Genomic DNA, 22,120 nt, shown 5'->3' on the forward strand with positions numbered 1-22,120 from the left:
AGAGTCATTGGCTTTGAACTCTTATTCAGATCTACAAGGCTTGGAACAACTTCTTAATGTTATTTTCTGCACACCGTATCTTTGGAAAATGTTCAAGTCATTTCAAAACTTCAAAGGGATCTCTTTAATGTACTGTATGCTCTCCATATGATTGTGTATGTTTACAATTAAATAGGGACTTTTTATGAATTATCACAGTTTAGAAAAAGGCTCCTCTGTTCAGAAAGTGAAACTGACATTTTCTGGCAATGTTTATTTTGTTTTACTCCCATTTATTATTCATCAGTAAGGCAATGATACCTGTTAGACATTCAGCCCACAGCCTCTGATACTGTTATTTAGTTAATACCTATAGAGAAGCAACTGCTAAACACCCTGCATTGACTCCAAGCTACACTGTGCGCTTGGGCTGCCCTAAAGTTCAATATCAAAACAGTGCCCTCATTTTCAGAGAAAATATTTTACAGCTACTATGTTATCTGCCAGCCTTGGAGTCAATGTCCATTTAAGATTCCAGCTCATGTATATTAATAACGTCTCCTCTAATTCCAAGTGGTCAGTCCTGCTGTGTGGATGCTAACTCAGCCAGGCCTCACTCGTTCCCTCTATATCTCCATTGATTGTGTGTTCAGTTCACTCTCTTTTTATTGATTGTGTGATCCGTAGATGGAAGGATGCTGGTGGACTGCCCTCTATCTTCTTGCCATTAATCTTCATTTCTACATGAATGTCTCATGTGTAATGGGGAGTGGATGGAGGTTTCATCACCAGCGAACTGTGTAGTTTGGTGCCATCCTGAGTTGTGGCCTAGCTCAGTGGGTAGCTGTTGTCCTATCTGATTGGCAGTGCTGTGATAGTTGAAAATCGATGTGAAACTGAACTGCTGTGTGTTCTGGTATGGGTTAGGCCTATATAGGCCTCATGAATGTGCTGTAGTCAATTGAACTGCCATGTGCAAATATTATTGGCTCAGCAACCACTGCCTACAGCAGATGGCCAACATATCAAGACCAGGTGTTTGAATGGTGATGCCCTGGAACTGTAGCACAATCAAATTGAGTTAAAGAATACAAACAGTGTTGGATTGAGATATACACTGAGGATACTTAAGCAATAAGGCACGCCAGGCAGTGCTGTATCATGAGAACAGTCACATTTACCTGTGACTGTATTCATGATTCAGCACTGCCTGGCGTGCCTTATTGCTTTTATAAAACTGTTACCAACATTTTACATATTTTCCTAAGTCAAGTCATACAATTTCATTCTTCCACCAGAATATATAGGGTGCGTTCCTAAATTGCCTCCAGTGTATTAGAGTGGACTCTGGGTTGTTCGTCAATTCAGAGCGTGGTCAAGATTGTCTGTTTTGTAAATGTAGAGTTTCGCTYTCGGTGCGTTCAGAGCGCACACTAGCCAAGGGTTGATCCGAGCGTTCTGACCTCAATGGCAGTAAAGTACCCAAGCTAACTGGCTAAAGTTGGCTAGCTTACTAGCAACTTGCAGACACATCTGAGAGAACACCTCACTCTGACCATTTTACTCTCCTTAGCAGAGCTGGTTAGGTTTTCATGTTATCTAGAGTGTTAGTGACTAACTGTACTGCGGGCAACAATTTAATTACGTTTTTTGCTGGCGTCTACTGACGGTTGCTATGCAGGCTGAATAACTTTGTCACTTGCTAGCTCTCTCAGCTAACCCAGTCACGTCAAACATTGAACTTAACCGGTTCAATGACCAGCTGCATGTTCATTATTTTTTTTCTACTGGCATTTACTTGGATATTTCCATGATAATGACGGTAATTCGTGATTTAGTTTGGGTTTTAAAAAATGGTCTTGTCCACAGAGATCGAAATTCAAAAGGAAACATTGTTTCCGAGGTCCAACAGGCAGACAGCGAGGATTTATTAACACCCGCTGTACCAAACTAAATGCTATGCTGGAAGCAAGGGGAAATAATGTGCGAGTTGAGATAAATACAAGAGATGATTCGGAAAGCAACATGAACATGATATTCTTATGGAGGCGCAGTGATAATTTTCAGATTGAACTGTTAGCAGCTATAGGTGTGTCTTTGGCCAATACAGCACGGCTTGGAACGCTGCTCGTCCAATCTGCATCCAGGATCTAAACAACCAGTTTTATAATAAACATTAGGAACACCTTCACCCTTTTCCCCTCAGAACAGTCTCAATTCGTGTCAAATGCGTTCCACAGGGATGCTGACTGTTGATAAAACGTTTACTTGAGACAGGAGAACAAGTGGAGACATAGGACGAGGTGGATAATTTTATAATAAGGCCGTTTTATTCGAGTGTAAAGATATCAGGCAAAAACGTGCACGGCCCCTTTCTGTCAGATTCTTATGAAATCGTCGGAGAAGAGGCCGCTCTACACAGTACATACAGATTATATAGACAACTAGCAAAGTAGGTTGATCTTGAAGTCTGGCCTTCCGATTGGTCGATCTGGGTCGTGGGTAATCCTGTTCGGCCTGATGTCGACGTTTCCATTGGCCCTTCCCACAGTTCATTGTCTTATAGTCTCATCCTTGAGCATAATGCATATGCATCTGTTTTAACAGAGTCCTATTCATGGGGGAGGGTTGAGTATGTGGGTCTGTGGTTACTTAACAAGGTACAAAAGTGGGGGTATAGTGGGGGATGGGTGGATGTTGTGCCAAGTTATAGCTTATGTTGAGAAGTGGTTAAAACAAGTTACCAGTATCTTATACAATTTCTTACATGACCCATGTTGACTATGCTTCCCATTGTTGTGCCAAGTTGGCTGGATGTCCTTTGGGTGTGAAAAATCCAGCAACGTTGCAGTTTGACACAAACGGTACCTACTACCATACCCCGTTCAAAGGCACTTCAATCTTTTGTCTTGCCCATTCACCCTCTGAATTTCACACATACAAAATCCATGTCTCAATTGTCTCAAGGCTTAAAAATTTATATTTAACCTGTCTCCTCCCCTTCATCCACACTGATTGAAGTGGATTTAACAAGTGACATCAATAAGGGATCATAGCCTGCACCTGGATTAGCTTTAACCACTCAACCATCTGAGACCCCACCCCCCCAAGGGAAAATATAATAATTCCACCAACAAAATCAACAAAAGAGAAAGACAAAGGAAAACAGAAAACAACAATGCAAAAAACAAGACATCAAGGACAACAAAAACCATAACAGTAAGGCCAAAGCAGGTGTTCTTAATGTTGTGTATGTAACGGATGTGAAATGGCTAGCTAGTTAGCGGGTACAGCGGAGTAGCGTTTCAATCAGTTACGTCACTTGCTCTAAACCTAGAAGTAGTGTTGCCCCTTGCTCTGCAAGAGCCGTGGCCTTTGTGGAACGATGGGTAACGATGCTTCGTGGGCGACCGTTGTGATGTGTGCAGAGGGTCCTGGTTCGCGCCCGAGGTCGGGCGAGGGGACGCCAAAATTATACTGTTACATTGGTCCTGGACCCGGATCACTGGTTGCTGCGGAAAAGGAGGAGGTTGAAAGGGGGGTGAGTGTTACGGATGTGAAATGGATATAGCTAGTTAGCGGGTACGCGCTAGTAGCGTTTCAATCAGTTACGTCACTTGCCTCGAAACCTAGAAGTAGTGTTGCCCCTTGCTCTGCAAGAGCCGCGGCCTTTGTGGAGCGATGGGTAACGATGCTTCGTGGGCGACCGTTGTTGATGTGTGCAGAGGGTCCCTGGTTCGCGCACCGAGGTCGGGGCAAGGGGACGTACTAAAGTTATACTGTTACATGTACTCAGTGTAGAATAAACCACATGCAGAATTTGATATAATGCACTATATAAACACATTTAGGAGAAAAACACCAACTTTTGAATTTGACAAATCAGAGAAATTTGCTGACTTAAAAATCCACTTTTGAGAACCGCATGGTCTAGTACTACTTCAAACAAAGTCTGGTCGTTGAAATATGGACATGATAGGCAGGTATTGATCTTTGTCCGGTTTTAACAGTGAACACGTTTGATACACCTAGAGTTGTGCCTGTGGGGCTGCTCAAAGTAGAGGCAAGTTCTCTCATACAGGAGAGATACTGGAGAAAAAGAGTAGTTCATTAACCGCCTGAACAGTCATGCTACAGAGTAGCGCAGGAAATTGATTAATATTTGTCAAATGAATGTGTCCTCCCCAAACAAGACAAAACCCTGATTTATTACTGTACATTTCAGAACGTTTTGTACTATTGTGCTTCGTCTAAATGGTTTCTGTGTGGGATAATACATTCCTTATCTTACATCAAGGAAGTATCCTGTCACAGCAGTTGCGAAAGGGATTGTTTTGTCTCATGTCCAATGTATTATCTCCTACTGTGTATGACCAATGAATTTCGAAGACATTATGTAGTACGCAGTAGGGCATAACTTTGTTTTGTGACTCTAGCTTCATTAGAGAAATCGAAAGATAATAGCACGTAATCATGCATGGATCATTGACCTCTATTGAGGCAGCCTTTCATTGGAGTCCCATTCTCATAGAAATCTGTTCAATTGAGAACCCCTTATTACACAGCCAGCCTAGATACAATTCTCATTACTCTCATCTGACTGTCCTCTATAACTACAACGATCCATGCGCTCCCACCTTGCCCTGCCAATAACAACAACTCTCTCCATTATCGGCAATGGTCAATGTACACAATCAATCCCTAACTGAGTCAAAGCCTGGCATCAGCAACACTCTTTGTTCCCTAAGCAGCTCTGATACTGTACCTAACGGAGAGCAGAATTGATTGAGAGGAACTTACTGCTGCTAAAGCTTCAAAATATGAAATACAAATGTTTTAAATAATGGCTTGTTGTAAGAAAACTGCTTCCGAACCATATGGATTAGTCGGGAAAGTGAACCGATCGTTTTCTAAACTACTTTTTAATGGCATTTGTTTCAGATCTCTACATATGCAACACAGAGTAGAGGCCCGCTCAGCTAGAGTATATTTGGTACATTTGTATCTCATAATGAGGTAAATCGTTAGAGATAAAAGGCATAGACTATAACCAGAAGGGGTGGACAACTTCATTATAACAACTCTGTACACCGACTATATTGTACCAAGAAATATAAACCCCCCATCTACAACAGGGGTGGTTAATGCCTTCATGGAGAACTACTGGGTATGCAGGCTTTCTGTCCCAACCTGTTTTAACACATCTGATTCAGCTGAGGTCCTGGTGAGAAGCTAATTAGTAGAATCCTATGTGCTAGATTAGAGAGGAGCGAAAGCCTGCAGGCGGGTACGGAGCCCCTGATGTATATATTATCTTGATATTATCACTTTACATGTATGCACACACACACACGCAAAGCTTTTAAGACTGTTAGGGGAAAACAACATTTTAAGTTTGCTACTATAAACAGCCTCCACTCTTCTGGGAAGGCTTTCCACTAGATGTTGGAACATTGCTGTGGGAACTTGTTTCCATTCAGCCACAAGAGCATTTGTGAAGTTGGGCACTGATGTTGGGCGATTAGGCCTGGCTCCCAATTCATCCCAAAGGTGATAGATGGGTTTAAGTTCAGGGTTCTTCCACACCAATCTCAACAAACCACTTCTGTATAGACCTCGCTTTGTGCAAGGGGGAATTGTCATGCTGAAACAGGAAAGGGCCTTCCCCCAAACTGTTGCCACAAGTTGGAAGTTCAGAACTGTCTAGAATATCATTGTATGCTGTAATGTTAAGATTACCCTTCACTGGAACTAAGACGCATAGCCCGAACCATGAAAAACAGCCCCAGACCATTATTCCTTCTCCACCGAACTTTACAGTTGGCACTATGCATTTGGGAAGGTAGCATTCTCCTGGCATCCCCCAAACCCAGATTTGTCCAACGAACTGCCAGATGGTGAAGCGTGATACATCACTCCAGAGAACGCATTTCCACTGCTCCGGAGTCCAACGGCGGCGAACTTTACACCACTCCAGTTGGCTCTTGGCATTGTGCATGGTGATCTTAGGCTTGTGTGCTGCTGCTCAGCCATGGAAACCCATTTCATGAAGATCCTGACTAACAGTTATTGTGCTGAAGTTGCTTCCAGAGGCAGTTTGGAGATCGGTAGTGAATGTTGCAACCGTAGACAGACGATTTACATGTGCTACGCGTTTCAGCAATCGGCGGTCCTGTTCTGTGAGCTTGTGTGGCCTACCACTTTGAGGCTGAGCTGTTGTGCTCCTAGACATTTCCACTTCACAATAACAGCAGTTACAATTGATCGGGCAGCTCTATCAGGGAAATTTGACAAAGTGACTTGTTGGAAAGGTGGCATCCTATGATGATGCCACATTGAAAGTCACTGAGCTATTCAGTAAGGCCATTCTACTGCCAATGTTTGTCAAATCAAATTTTATTTCTCACATGCGCCAAATACAACATGTGTAGACCTTACAGTGAAATGCTTACTTACAAGCCCTTAACCATCAATGCATTTAAGAAAAATACCTACAAAAGTTTTTGAAATAAAAGTAATAAATAATGAAAGAGCTGGTAAATAACAATTGCGAGGCAAAAAGTACATCTTTGCAAATGTATTAAAAATAACAACAACAAAAAAATACCATATTTACATAAGTATTCAGACCCTTTGCTATGAGACTTGAAATTAAGCTCAGGTGCATCCTGTTTTCATTGATCATCCTTGAGACTTTTCTACAACTTGATTGGATTCCACCTGTGGTAAATTCAATTGATTGGACATGATTTGGAAAAGCACACACCTGTCTATATAAGGTCCCACAGTTGACAGTGCATGTCAGAGCAAAAACCAAGCCATGAGGTCAAAGGAATTGTCTGTAGAGTGCCGAGAAGGATTGTGTCGAGGCACAGCTCTGGGGAAGGGTACCAAAACATTTCTGCAGCATTGAAGTCCTCCATCATTCTTAAAATGGAAGAAGTTTGGAACCACCAAGACTCTTCCTAGAGTTGGCCGCCCGGCCAAACTGAGCAATCGGGGGAGAAGGGCCTTGGTCAGGGAGCTGACCATGAACCCGATGATCACTCTGACAGAGCTCATCTGTGGAGATGGGAGAACCTTCCAGAAGGACATCCATCTCTGCAGCACTCCACCAATTAGGCCTTTATGGTCGAGTGGCCAGACGGAAGCCTCAGTAACTCCTCAGTAAAAGGCACATGACAGCCTGCTTGGTGTTTGCCAAAAGTCCCCTAAAGACAAGATTCTCTGGTCTGATGAAATCAAGGTTGAACTCTTTGGCCTGAATGCAGCCCATAAATAACAATTAAGATAGTGTCTAGTCTTCTTAACTAGGGGCTCATTTAACTATACAGGAGTACATTGTCTCAGTAACAAAATTACCAAACACCGCGTCAACAGATCGTTACCAAATAACCTGTTAAGTGGGCAATTCTAAATTGGGATTGGGACCCATCATTAATATCTATCTATTGTTAAGATTAAACGTTGACACTGTCTCCAACACATTTTGACCATGATGACAGTATCCCACAGGAGATGTTTAACAAGGTCCCTAGTAGCTATCTATAACCTTTCCCTACTCTCAAGCTGTGCGGCTTTTAACTCTTCCTCATGGACCTGTGACAGGCAGCCCTCACGGTGATCTCCCCTGTCAATGTATCGTTGTTAGATAACATTACTGTGTAGAAGACATGAATAACAATTATTTTTAGCTTTCAAATATAGCTAGCAAGCATAACCTTGCTAACGAAAATACACACATTCTCAGGTAGATTCTGTCAACGTCACATAATTTTACAAAGTAACTAGCTAGCTCCAGTTACTAGTTCAATTAGCTAGCTAATATGATTGTTGCTAGCTAACGTTATATCTGTCACTGACTTGGTACTCATCTTCATAGTTGTCTATGTAGCTTCCTATATACATCTTGAACCCCTTTTCATTCTTGCTAGCTGGAGTCTGAGGCTGATTTAACAATTCGATGTACATCATTAATATTAATTTGAGGCAAGTCCTGAAGACACCTAGAAAAAAAACTGCAAGATAGTGGTAGTAACGTTATATCGTCGATAACAACTAGACTGACATCCGTTCTATAGTATGCACCACCGGAAATTGCCACACCGGTAGGAAGTGTGTTTGGAACGTTTGATCATGGAATGTGCATAAGGGCTATTCTGAGGTAATAACTTTGCGCGGACTGAGCGAGCGTTTAAGAGGTGAAATAGAACTAGAACTGCCCTCGTCCTCCGTCCTTCGCTACCACTACGAGGTAAAATAGAGCCAAGCAACCAGCATAGCAACGGACCCTTTGGTTCATTACGTGATCCAGTCAGAATTTTGCAAGTTCTAGCAACAGAAGCTAGAACTCATCGAATCCCATTGTTGGTTTAAAATCCCACCCCGGTCACGTGTCAAACTCTTACTCACTGATGTTGTTAAGGGATATAACGAGCATTGTCAAAGTCCCTTGTAAAAATGGAAACACTCCCTTGTAAAGATCATTGAGTGGAAAGAATTCAAGTAAAAAGACCCTTGTTAAATGCATCTGACTCTTGAGAACACGCAACTCACTGTTTCAGTAAAAGGGAATTTACTTGAGGGCAACATCTAAACAAAAATCAGGAATTGTTATCTTTGTCCAGTCAGAGCACTGAATCTGAGATGTCCTTTGAAGATATCTGGAGAGATCTAAAGATATCACATTTTATTTGTCACATACACGTGTTTAGCAGATGTTTTTGCGGGTGTAGCGAAATGCTTCTTTTTCTAGCTTCAACAGTGCAGTAATATCTAAGAAGTAATATCTAACAATTTCACGACAATACACACACACACACATCAAAGTAAAGGAATGGAATTAAGAATATATAAATATTTGGAAGAGCAATGTCAGAGTGGCATAGACTAAGATACAGTAGAATAGGATAGAATACAGTATATACACATGAGATGAGTAATGCAAAATATGTAAACATTAAAGTGACTAGTGTTCTATTATTAAAGTGGCCAGTGATTTCAAGTCTATGTAAATAGGGCATTAGCCTCTAATGTGCTAGTGATGGCTATTTAACAGTCTGATGACCTTGATAAGGAAGCTGTTTTTCAGTCTCTCAGTCCCAGCTTTGATGCACCTGTACTGACCTCGCCTTCTGGATGATAGCGGGGTGAACAGGCAGTGGCTTGAGTGGTTATTGTCCTTGATGATATTTTTGTCCTTTCTGTGACACCGGGTGCTGTAGGTGTCCTGGAGGGCAGGTAGTTTGCCCCCGGTAATGCGTTGTGCAGACCGCACCACCCTCTGGAGAGCCCTGCAGTTGTGGACGGTGCAGTTGCTGTACCAGGCGGTGATACAGCCCGTCAGGATGCTCTCAATTGTACATCTGTAAAAGTTTGAAGGTTTTAGGAGTCAAGCCAAATTTCAACCTCCTGAGCTTCTTCGCCACACTGTCTGTGTGGGTGGACCATTTCAGTTTGTCAGTGATGTGTACGCTGAGGGAACTTGAAGCTTTCCACCTTCGCTGCAGTCCAGTCAATGTGGATGGGGGGGTGCTAATTTTTTTGTTTCCTGAAGTTCATGATCAGCTCTTTTATTGTTTGATGTTGGGTGAGAGGTTATTCTCCTGCACCACACTCCCAGGGCCCTCACCTAATCAGGCTTGCTACTGTCGTGTCGTCTGCAAACGTCATCTGATGATTGAGTTGGAGGCGTGCGTGGCCATGCAATCATGGGTGAACAGGGAGTACAGGAGGGGGCTGAGCACGCATCCTTGCAGGGCCCCAGTGTTGAGGGTCAGCGAAGGGGAGGTGTTGTTTCCTACCTTCAACTCCTGGGGGCGGCTCGTCAGGAAGTCCAGGACCCCGTTGCAAAGGGTGGGGTTCAGACCCAGGGCCTCAAGCATAATGATAAGCTTGGAGGGTACTATGATGTTGAATGCTGCGTTATAGGCAAAGAACAGCATTCTTACATAGGTATTCCTCTTGTCAGATGGGATAGAGCAGTGTGCACGCGATTGCATCATCTGTGGATCTATTGGGGCGGTAAGCAAATCGAAGTGGGTCTAGGGTGACAGGTAAGGTAGAGGTGATATGATCCTTGACTAGTCTCTCAAAGCACTTCATGATGAGAGAAGTGAGTGCTACGGTGATAGTCATTTAGTTCAGTTACCTATGCTTTCTTGGGTACAGGAACAATGGTGGACATCTTGAAGCATGTGGGGACAGCAGACTGGGATAGGGAGAGATTGAATATGTCCGTAACCACTCCAGCCAGCTGGTCTCCGCATGCTCTGAGGACGCGGCTATGGATGCCGTCTGGGCCAGCAGCCTCGCGAGGGTTAACACTCTTAAATATCTTACTCACGTCCATGGAGGAGGAGAGCCCACAGTCCTTGGTAGCGGGCCGCGTCGGTGGCACTGTGTTATCCTCAAAGTGGGCAAAGATGGTGTTTAGCTTGTCTGGAAGAAAGGCGTCAGTGTCTGCGACGTGGCTGGTTTTCCCTTTGTAGTCTGTGATTGTCTGTAGACCCTGCCACATACATCTCATGTCTGAGCTGTTTAATTGCAACTCCGCTTTGTCTCAATACTGACGTTTTGCCTGTTTGATTTCCTTACAGAGGGAATAACTACACTGTTTGTATTTGGGCATATTCCCAGTCACCTTGCCATGGTTCAATTCTATGGTTCACACTTTCAGTTTTGCGCAAATGTTGCCATCTATCCATGGTTTCTAGTTTAGGGTAGGTTTAAATAATCACAGTGGGTACAATCTCCTATACACTTCCTGATAAACTCAGAGGGAGGATGGGGAGGTTCTTGTAGACATCCCGGAAGTTGAGTAGCAGTGGTTGAGTGTTTTAGCAGCGCGAGTACTACAGTCAGTGTTGATAGAACTGCTAACGTTTTTCTCAAATTTGCTTTGTTAAAATCCCCAGCTACAATAAAATGCGGCCTCAGGATATGTGGTTTCCAGTTTGCATAAAGTCCAGTGAAGTTCTTTGAGGGCCATCGTGGTTTCGGCTTGAGGGGGAATATACACGGCTGTGACTATAACAGGAGAGAATTCTCCTGGGAGGTAATACGGTCTGCATTTAATTGTGAGGTATTCTAGGTCGGGTGAACAAAACGACATCTCAATCACACCATAAGTATTTAATCATGAAACATACACCCCGCCCTTCTTCTTCCCGGAGAGATATTTATTTTTGTCTGTGCAATGAACTGAGAACACAACTGGATGTGCAGGCTCAGACAGTATATCCCGAGAGAGCCATGTTTCCGTGAAACAGAGTGTTACAATCGCTGATATCTCTCTGGAAGGAAATCCTCACCCTGAGCTCATCAACTTTATTATCCAGAGACTGAACATTAGCGAGTAATATACTCGGAAGCGGTGGGTGGTGTGCGCCTCCTGAGTCGGACTGGAAGTCCACTACTTATTTTCCACTGGCTGTGTTTTAAATCAGTCTCTGGAATCAGTTCAATTGCCCTGGGGGGTACGAACAAAGGATCCGATTCGGGAAAGTCGTATTCCTGGTCATAATGCTGGTAAATTACCGCTGCTCTGATATCCAAAAGTTCTTCCCGGCTGTATGTAAGAACACAAACAATGTCCTGGCCTACTAATGTAAAAAAAATAACACATAAAAAAACTGCAAAGTTTCCTAAGAGCTAGTAGCACGGCAGCCCTATCGGCGGACCCGTTTTACCATTAATAGTAGACTATGTATGAATCTTCAGTGAAATGAGCCATGGAATGCAACGTAGGCACGCAGAGAATGCATGTCTTTGCCTCATCTGAACGTCAGCATGAACAAAAGTAGTCGAAACAAACAGCCGGTTGCCTTTTCCTTTCCATGTCAGTCCTGTGGAGGTAAATTAAGGTGGAGACCCTAGTGCTCCTCTGCCTCCTCTCCTCATTCAGGTGTATAATCAGAGTGTTTAGTGAGGAAAGACTTTGAAGTCTATTTAATTCTGCCAGGGCTTTGCTTTGTGACTGTGATGATTTTGTTGTGCTGGCGCTCCTTTGCATAGAACTCCTGACACAACAATGGAAACAGTGATTGAAGAAAAAGAAGCTGTTGTACTAATGGAAAACACACTGTTAAAAGCATTCTCTGATTCTCTGAGTTCTTTGTGGTTGAAGATATTGGACCAGAGTTTGCTTTGTGACAAATTCCACTCCGTTTATGGTTAATTGCTTTTCAGTGTACATGAACAGGCACATTCTTTGCTCTGTTGTGTTGTGCTGTGTGGTCAATTCTTCAATTTGTCATCTTGAATGATATTTAGTTTGAATCACTAAATGTACTGCCATTATTACCCTTCAAAAACTTGTACAGAGTGAGTCACAAAAAAGGTGGTGCGTCAGTGTTTGTGTATTTGCATGCCTGCGTCCTTGCACGTGTGTGTGTGTGTAATATTAATAATTCTGTAGGTGCTTATCCACTGAGTATACCAAACATTAGGAACACTTTCCTAATATTGAGTTGCACGCACCGCCCCACAATTAAGGTTAAGTTCCTTGCTCAAGGGCACATTGTCCGAATTTTCACCTTGTCGGCTTGTGGAATCAAACTAGCGATCTATTGGTTACTGGGCAAACACGCTAACCGCTAGGCTACCTACCGGTGTGTGTGTTATTTTTGTATCACAATTGAAATTCTAATGAAGAAAGAACATTACTAGCTGGCTAGCCAGTTGAGTAAAAACATTATTAAAAGCAAGCTGGCTACATCCTATGATTAGCTTCACAAGTGGTTATAACAAGAAAAAAGCAATCAGTTACCATATGGAATTTATAGACACAATAGCAGATGGATAAATGGTGCTCATATATTCAGCAAACATAAATAGGAAAAATTTAACTTTCTCTTTCAATGTGAATATTTGATTTAAAGTTATGTACTCCGTTTAAAAACTTGGATGCATCTTTACGTAACAAACCACAGATAAAAAAGCAAAGGTGTTTGTAAATGTAGTCCATCACTTACTTCATTTAAATAATTTTTGAAACACAGTTACTTTGTTTTTCCTCAAACTCTGTAACTGAAACACATTTTGAAAGAGACAAACTTTTATTAACTTAGTATCTGTGGTATTTGCATTGACAGAACGTCTAAATTGGGCTTCAAGCTAGTCTGGGCCTTTTCCCCCCCATCAGCCATTACATTAGATTGCTCCATGGTGATGCAATATTATTCTGTGCTCTCCTCCTTTCCTGTGCAGACTGAGTACAGTATATTACTGTTGCTTATGGCTAAAATGAGTGTCACTCATTTTAGGGTTGTGTCCACTGTATCTCTATAACCTCTAGTCTGTTCATTTAAAGATCTAAGAGTATGCAAACTAACTTCCCTCAGAATTTAAAATATTGAATTTGTTTTCTCGCATTCCCTCTCATCCACATGCGACGTGTATATAGAGCTCCAAAGAAAGCCTTGGAGGTTGACTAACTACTTTTAGACTGTAGCATAACAAATACGCTGTGAGTAGAGGTCACTGCTGAAATGTTGTAATGAAAATTCTGTTGATAGGAAATGCACATATTCCATTACCTTCTTTGCCTTGCAGAGTGGGAGGGAGGTTTTCTTAAACAGCCTTGCTGTTGAAGAGACAGTGAACGACAAACAAATGAGAGGCTGGAGTGAGACAATACTACATTATAGTATCTCCTTTTACCTTGACGATCTATTATTCAAAAGACAGATTAGACTATATAGTAAGTCATTCTCAGAAATGTGAATGGAAATGTATGTCTTGTACTGTATGTCATTCCAAGGATACAAACTAAGCAAAGGCTTGTGTGTTCCGGATGTTAACCGCATTCGTACTCCACCTTGAATGGCATTCAACATATTTTTCCACTGTGACTAATTGTTTCACTTTTTTTATACACTAATAAAACTGCTCAATTCAACCGAGTGGTAGGCCTGGCAAATTAATGTAGTAATGACCCAAAATGACCCTACAATCAACACGGAAAGACCTCCTTCCGTCACACCCCCAATCATTATTTCCCTGTCTTCTTCACACATCTATAATTGTCTGTGAGGGTAGAGGAGAAAGGGTAACCCCTTTACTGAAAACCACCTTCTGGCATTGTATCTCTCCACTTTGACCTACTGTAACCTGTAACTGCTATAGGCTACAGAGCCAAGACATAGGCATACAGACAAAAGTAAAGAAAGCAAACCTTATTCTTAGAACAGCATTCATAAAACATGCTATAAGGTTCTGGACATGCATGTCAGCAGGGGTTTCTTGTTATAATACAGATACAAAAAGAACCGACTACTGGTCCTATACATTAGAGTGTAACATACTAAGCACATCTTTAGAGTGAAAAATCTCCATATGCTCTGTCTTCTATGATTTTTATGTGAGGGAGGGGTGAGGTGAAAGTAAAGACCTTAAATCCCTCACCCCCCATACTGAAACCAGCCTCTTATACTCCTAAACACAGCTTCTAGTCTTCCTTGACCTAGTTTGCCACAATATTCATAGTTTCAATCAGGAGAGCAGCACGAGATACTCAGGGGAGACGGAGAGGGCCTCCTTTAAAAGAAGACACTTTGTATTCAAAACACACCATTAACTGAACATTCCCAATATACTCACCAGCAGCCCTATGGATCAGGCAGGCAGGAGGCTGTTTAAATTAGCAGTATCTCTCATCTCAAAAAGCACTGGTTATTTCAYATGGTTAGCCCTTGGCTGTTTGGGTTCTGCAGATGGAGGTCCCATGTAGGAGCATGAGCCGTTAGCTGAAGCCATGCATTTAGTATGACAAATGTGGAAAATGTACCCCAAATGTAGAACAACTGGGGAATATACATTTTACATTTACATTTAGAAGGATTACTTTATCCTAWCCTAGGTATTCCTTAAAGAGGTGGGGTTTCAGGTGTCTCCGGAAGGTGGTGATTGACTCCGCTGACCTGGCGTCGTGAGGGAGTTTGTTCCACCATTGGGGTGCCAGAGCAGCGAACAGTTTTGACTGGGCTGAGCGGGAACTGTACTTCCTCAGAGGTAGGGAGGCGAGCAGGCCAGAGGTGGATGAACGCAGTGCCCTTGTTTGGGTGTAGGGCCTGATCAGAGCCTGAAGGTACGGAGGTGCCGTTCCCCTCACAGCTCCGTAGGCAAGCAMCAKGGTCTTGTAWCGGATGCGAGCTTCAACTGGAAGCCAGTGGAGAGAGCGGAGGAGCGGGGTGACGTGAGAGAACTTGGGAAGGTTGAACACCAGACGGGCTGCGGCGTTCTGGATGAGTTGTAGGGGTTTAATGGCACAGGCAGGGAGCCCAGCCAACAGCGAGTTGCAGTAATCCAGACGGGAGATGACAAGTGCCTGGATTAGGACCTGCGCCGCTTCCTGTGTGAGGCAGGGTCGTACTCTGCGAATGTTGTAGAGCATGAACCTACAGGAACGGGTCACCGCCTTGATGTTAGTAAATATACCTGTGATGCAGTACAGGGGAAAATATCTTTCTACAGTAATGTAGTGATTGAGGAAAAGTTGATGTGGGGTCTGAACAAGAGTGAGTGGAATCATAGTGAGTGCACTTCCACCTGTGCCAAATGGTTCATACGTCTTGACTAAGGCTGCAGTGCACTCATATACAGAGTGAAAGGGTACTCTAATGTATTTTAGATGGTCAGAATGTTTGTCTTGACAGATTCAAATTCTGACTTGCCAAATTGAAATGAAAACTTGTGAATTTTAAAGTAATAAGAGGCAGATCAACTGATGAACATAGACACAACTAGTGGTGACCTGTCAGAGGGCCCCACCTGTTTAGCTAAAAGAAAATATATATATATAATATATTTTTTTTTGTTGCCTGTTTTGCATGTTATTTTGGCATTAATACGTGTCACGTATCAGTTTGCAAACAATGTAAAAAATGAATAATCATTGAGTTAATAAAACCGCAGACAAACATGGTCTCTTTTTTGCTTTTTTGAGTAAGGCAGCTCCAAAATGCATGTGTTTCAGCCAAGCTCAGTGATTTCTGTGGTGGTGAGACAGCCAGCRGAAAATACGGAGTGTAGGGGTTGGTAATGTTCTCTAGTTCCGCCGTGATTGGCTCAGTGTTCTGTCACTCATGGGGACCCTAAGTCACCGCAAAATCTACAGGGAGAGCTCGAGAATTCAAGCCCCTTGGGTACTGCCATAGTTACATTAGAAATGCCCATCCAAGGCGGCTCAAGGTCATTGGCCACAGACAAAATGACATCAAATCATGTTATATCTACAGTAGCTTTTGATTGGACATGTCAACATCATACTTTCAAAATCTTAGCTAGCAGTCATCATGAATCAAGTTGACAATCTACTGGCAAATCCTTTTCAATCCTTGTCATATGAAGAGAAATTATGAAGAGAACTTAAAGATAAAACGTATCGGTGCTCATCGGCCATTGGAAATAAACATTAGACAAGAAGTAGGAGATCGCAAATTCAACAATGTGCGGTTTGGAAGAAATCAGTGGCTAACTGCAAGCATTGCAAAGCAATCATTAGCCTGCTATTCAGTGGAGTGGATGTGTGGTCCAAGTYTGGGTTTAAGGGTCTCTTTTCCAAGTTTAAAAGGATAAACATTCAACTCCGACCTGAAGATCACTAACGTTATGATTCAACCTTGTCTTTTCTGTGCTCCCAGTTGTCTTGAATGTGCCAGAAATCCAGAGAATGCCAGACTTTGACAATTTTCCCACGAAGGACCGCCACACCACCATCCTGTTCAAGTGAGCACAACAAGGGGAGTCCAAAAATGTATTGTATGCTGCTGCATAAATAATGTAATATGCCAGGGAGATAAGTATACTGTAGCTAAGAAAGTAATACTAAGTGCATGTTGTGTAGTAAGCTGTTAGTAGCCCATGTGCCTCACCCTAAGAATTTGGTCCCTTTTCCCCCCTCATAATTTAGCCTACTGTTCTGACTTGGTGGTGCACATGTAGCCTATTTTAGAGTTATGTCATCATGCTATATTGTAAGATTTTTTCATTGTCTGGTTATATGCCCCCTTTATTTATTCTACGGTTTCGACTTGGTGTACAGGGAGAATACTGTAAGAACAGCCCATGTTCAGAATTCTGTTGCTGTACATTTCAAAAGTGCTGAACAAATAGTTATTGACTACGTCCGCCATAGCTCACTCATTAATGTCTTAATCAAAATTACAGATTGCCTCCTGAGTGGCGCAGCGGTCTAAGGCATTGCATCTCATTGCTGGAGGCATCACTACAGACCCTGATTCAATTCCAGGCTGTATCACAACCGGCCGTGATTGGGAGTCCCATAGGGCGGCGCACAATTGGCCCAGAGTCGTCTGGGAAAGGGTTTGGCTGGGGTAGGCCGTCACTGTAAATAAGAATTTGTTCTTAACCGACTTGCCGAGTTAAATAAAAWAAAATATCTGCTTGTCGTCCCCTTATGACATAGTTGTACATCTCAATTGTCAGTAGAAACCACATCTGTTAAAGCAAGTCAGCCATATCAGCTATGTTTTTGTAAAAAGCAGTACCGTARTTGCTGGACTATTAAGCGCACCTGAATATAAGCCGTACCCACTGAATTTTTATAAAATATGTATTTTGTACATAAATAAACCGCACATGTCTATAAGCCGCAAGTGCCTACCGGTACATTGAAACAAATGAACTTTACACAGCCTTTAAACGAAACACGGCTTGTAACAAAAATAAATAGGCTTTAACGAAACACGGCTTGTAACAAAAATTTTAAAAATAGCAGTAAACAGTAGCCTACCAAGAAAGTCAAACTTCATTGCGGTGGCGATTGTTTTGGCTTTCAGTCGGATCTGCACAGTTGAAACACCTCGGCCGTCTGCTCTCTGTGTGTTGACCCAGTCTTCAAGCTCGTTTTCTAGTTCGGGCCATCTTTTTTTCTTCTCTGAAAGCTTTTGTTGTCTTTTTGCACTGAGTCAGTTCCTCACGCTGCTGTTTCCAACGTCTTATCATCGACTCATTAAGGCCAAGATCCCGTGCAGCAGCTCTATTTCCTTTTCCAACAGCCAGATCGATCGCCTTCAACTTGAAAGCTGCATCATATGCATTTCTCCGTGTCTTTGCCATGATGAGGGTGACAAAATGACTACCGTAATCAGAATGATGGGAAGTTTGAGCGCGCTCGATTTACGTCACATTATGTGACGGTGCTCAGTTTTTTGGCGGCGTGAATCTTGTGWTTWTTWTTTTTTTTTCATAAATTAGCCGCGTCATTGTATAAACCGCGAGGTTCATAACGTGGGAAAAAAGTAGCGGCTTATAGTCCGGAAATTACGGTAAATGAGACTGAATGAAATGTTTCGCTGCCAGACAAGGCTCCGCTGTTAGCCAGGTGTAACATGTTGTGTAAGGTGTTGGGATGGCTGTTGGGACTTATGTAGGCCCTAACAGTTTGTGGCCACCGTTATAGTCCAATTAATGTATTGTTTAGTGTTGTGTAGTGGCTTTGCTGGCGTGCATATAACACATTGTTGGGGAGTTTTTCCCACCAAGATTGACATGCTAAAATCGCCACTGGACACAACATTAAAAATGCAAACTTTGTTCAGTTGATACATACTAAATTAAACATATATTAATTAGAGTTGGGATTCTTGAGACATTTTGATCAGCTATATGTTTAATTCACAGTGATGAGGACTTCATACAAATCATACGGTAGGATCCAACATCCTGTTGGAACTAGTTATCTCACAGATCTGTCTTAAGAGAAAATTCAGTACTCATGTCAGTGAATACATCTCATTATAGAGATCAATGCATGCCACTGCTTGCTGAATAAATTACCAGATACTTTTTTTGATAGCTCTCACTCTGGTTAGTTACTTTACACATCATCTAACATTTTGTAATTGGGGAAATCACTGGCAAATAGGGTTGAAAATGTTCTAAATTCCCATGTTTTTCAGAAATCCTGGTTGAAAGACTCCCTGAATCAGGAGGGAATAAATGGGATAAAGATGAAATCCAGAATCCTCCAACTAGGATTTCTGTAAAACCTGGGAAGTTTGGAAAAGTTACTGGAATTTTGCAAATAAAAAAAAAGGTGTGATGCACTGAACAAGATGTAGCATAAATCTGACATATTTTGCAATTTTGCAATCCTACTGATAAGTGAAAACTCTTCTGGAGTCTGTTTAGCTGGAAACCAGGGGCACATACATGACTATCCTGGACCCTGGCCTGACCCAGGATCTTGGTGTTTTGACTCTAACACACCCAATGGCAGAGAATCACTTGCACCAATGTACTGCAGCTCCAATTTTGTCTACATCTAGCCAGTAGCGGTGCATGGGTAAAATCACTGTGATATATGGGCCTAAAGGCAGAGACAATAAGAAAGCACAGTGGCAGAATAAATTTAACCACACCTTTTTTGTTTTATCACAAAACCGGATAGCAACCTTTGTCCAATGAAGTCCACAAAGCATTTGCATGTACAGTAACATGACCTACAGCATGGCCAAACAAGTTGATGTTTCCAACATTGTCGGACCACTAAACAACTATTGATTYAGAACCACAGAGTTACTGCAAGTCGCTAAGAAAACAGGAGCTGCCTCCACTATTCCAGCACCATTTCAACATCAAATCTCCTCTGCTTAGTCTAATACAGTGACAACTAAAATATACCAAAAACAATTTTGGCCAATCAATGTAAGCTAAATATGATGTGGCTGTCCATAGTTCTGATTTGTGTGCATGCGCGTTCTTGCAAGTAGAATAACATGTCTCACCCTACTTGTAGAGAAACGCTAATGCCAACCTCCTCTTTTTCATGTTGATGAAACGGTCTCTCACTCTGTCATACAGTACATGCTTTTATTTTTTGTTGTCCTAGGCTACCTGGCTAAAATGCTTGYTCGCTAGCCAAACTTCCATTCATGGGCAACTTTAGCTAGTTAACATTAGCCTTCTAAATCTAGATACATATTGAACTTCCATCCTCTCAGGCCAGGGGTACAACAATGTATGAATTAATGGTTGGATCAGAATCGTCATTATAATAATTGGCGAGTATGGAGAATGAAGTAAAACCGCAAGTCCAAATCCATATTTCCATCCATGGCTAATTTAGGAAAGGGACAATTTTAGCTAGCTGGCTACCACAGGACAACACAACGAGATAAAACAATTCAAGCTTTTCTGTCAATGATGTATGCTCTCAATGCGATTTGATAGGAATGATGCCAAAACCTAGCTGGCTTCCCTTGACACTTTTTGGTGCACCAGGACCATTCACAAGTGAGCTCGCCCAGTTTAGCTCAACACTGATAGGCACATGTTTTATAATTTTTTTGGTCAAGGGAGGCCAGATGCTCCCTGGCTTCCCTTGCCTTTAATGCTACGGGTGACAACAATGTCATACTCGTTTGGACCAGACAGCCTCAGGAAGATGGCCTACACGTAGAGAGATAGAGGGGCACTGATATGAAAATACCCTAAAATAAAAAGTGGCATTCTGTATTGTCGCCTCRTATAAMACATTTGATCTCAAATCCAAAAGGCGGGAGTATACATCCAAATTAAAAKTTTAAGCTTCACTGTCCAAATAAATACATAAGGGAGTGTAGTTCAGCAAACAGTGTTTAGCTGCACTACCAAGTACACTGTTAAAATGAAGTGCTTTGTAACACAACTAGTTGAAACTGAGCTGCCACCAACTTGAAGGAGACRAAACCTTAATTTTGCTGGAGTATTGTAACACATTATCCTGAGATGTTTTGAAACAGTACATGGTGTGTTGTAACACCACTTCATCAAGTGTTGTGCAACACCTTGCCAGGGACTGGGAGCACTCACAGGAAAGGTTGAAAAAAACTATTTAGGTGTTTCGAGTCCTGTTTAGTGCAGAATTAGATACCTTCTCTTTTGGTGTTTCCTCACTCTAAAGCTTCTAAACACCCATCTGATGTTTTGAATCCTGTCTAGTGCAGAATTATACAATGGGCGGGTCTAATCCTGAATGGTTAAAGTTTCAGAGTTTATCAGCCAGTCAAAATCATGAATCAGCCGGGCATCATTTTTATGGATATACAAAGAAATGTCAATTGAAAAAATGGGCAAACGAAACGAAGTGCAGCTAGTTTGCAGTCTTTCCAGCTTCAGTTTTAAGTTAGTGTTAGCTGTGTTGTTGGCTAGCTCCTCTGAACAACACTGTCCTTACAAGAGAGCACATTTTCTATGCCAGGTGAAATCGTGCCTCTTTAGGTCTATGTTATGGATGAATCCAAATAAAATGTCACTAAAGTTAGGAAACAGCTTAAACAAATGCAGCTACTGTTATTATCCTGTCTGCAATGTTTGACGTGACTGTAAATGAGCCGTAGTTGGCTAGCTAGCAAGCAAGGTATAAGAACGTTGCTAGCCAGTATGGCAATGAAACATTTACGACTGGGTCGCACCCATAGATACAGAACAAAAAGACTGAGCGATTGGGTCGCATCTCCGTCAACCGAACCAATTGAACAAACGACCAGCCGGCTTGGGTAGCAACCGTAGATTTGTTTTGCGACTATGTCTTGTGGAAGGAAGAAATAGTATGAATAAATTCAKCAAAATAACGTTAATGAAAATGTCAAATTATTCTAATACGTTGGTAACCCGTTGTATAAAAGTGATAATGCCCTCGAAGCCAGTGTTTTTAGGATATATTGGCACGGTTTGCAGGCCTGAGACGAACAACACCTGTGCCAATATATCCTCCAAACACCGGCTTCTTGGGCATTATCAGCAACACAACATGGTACCGGCACAAAATATGGTACAAACATTGGGCACAGACAACAGCACAAAGGGCARGAAGGTAGCGACAATACATCACGCAAAGCAGACAACTGTCAGTAAGAGTGTCCATGATTGAGTCTTTGAATGAAGAAATTGAGAACTGTCCAGTTTGAGTGTTTGTTGCAGCTCGTTCCAGTCGCTACCTGCAGCGAACTGCTTTTCAGGAGCGACCCAGGGATGCACATTTCAAAGAAAATGATCAAACCATTGAATACAATCAGAAAATGTTTTTCGAGGTGAGTGGGGACGTGGGTGTAGGATGATTGCATGCAATGTTTGAAATTATAAATTAAGTCTTACATACCAGTGACATGGTGTTTTCTGTCAGACTTTWWAWWWW

At 42.2% G+C, this 22,120-nt stretch overlaps 1 long non-coding RNA gene across 1 annotated transcript in view; it reads right to left on the reverse strand.

Moving 5' to 3' along the window:
• Positions 1 to 22,120, reverse strand: part of LOC139023449 (uncharacterized) — a 763,591-nt gene that overhangs the window by 217,344 nt on the left and 524,127 nt on the right. The window lies entirely within an intron of this gene.

The sequence above is a fragment of the Salvelinus sp. IW2-2015 genome, linkage group LG32 (genome assembly GCF_002910315.2).
Source record: "Salvelinus sp. IW2-2015 linkage group LG32, ASM291031v2, whole genome shotgun sequence".
Classification (NCBI taxonomy): Eukaryota; Metazoa; Chordata; class Actinopteri; order Salmoniformes; family Salmonidae; genus Salvelinus; species Salvelinus sp. IW2-2015.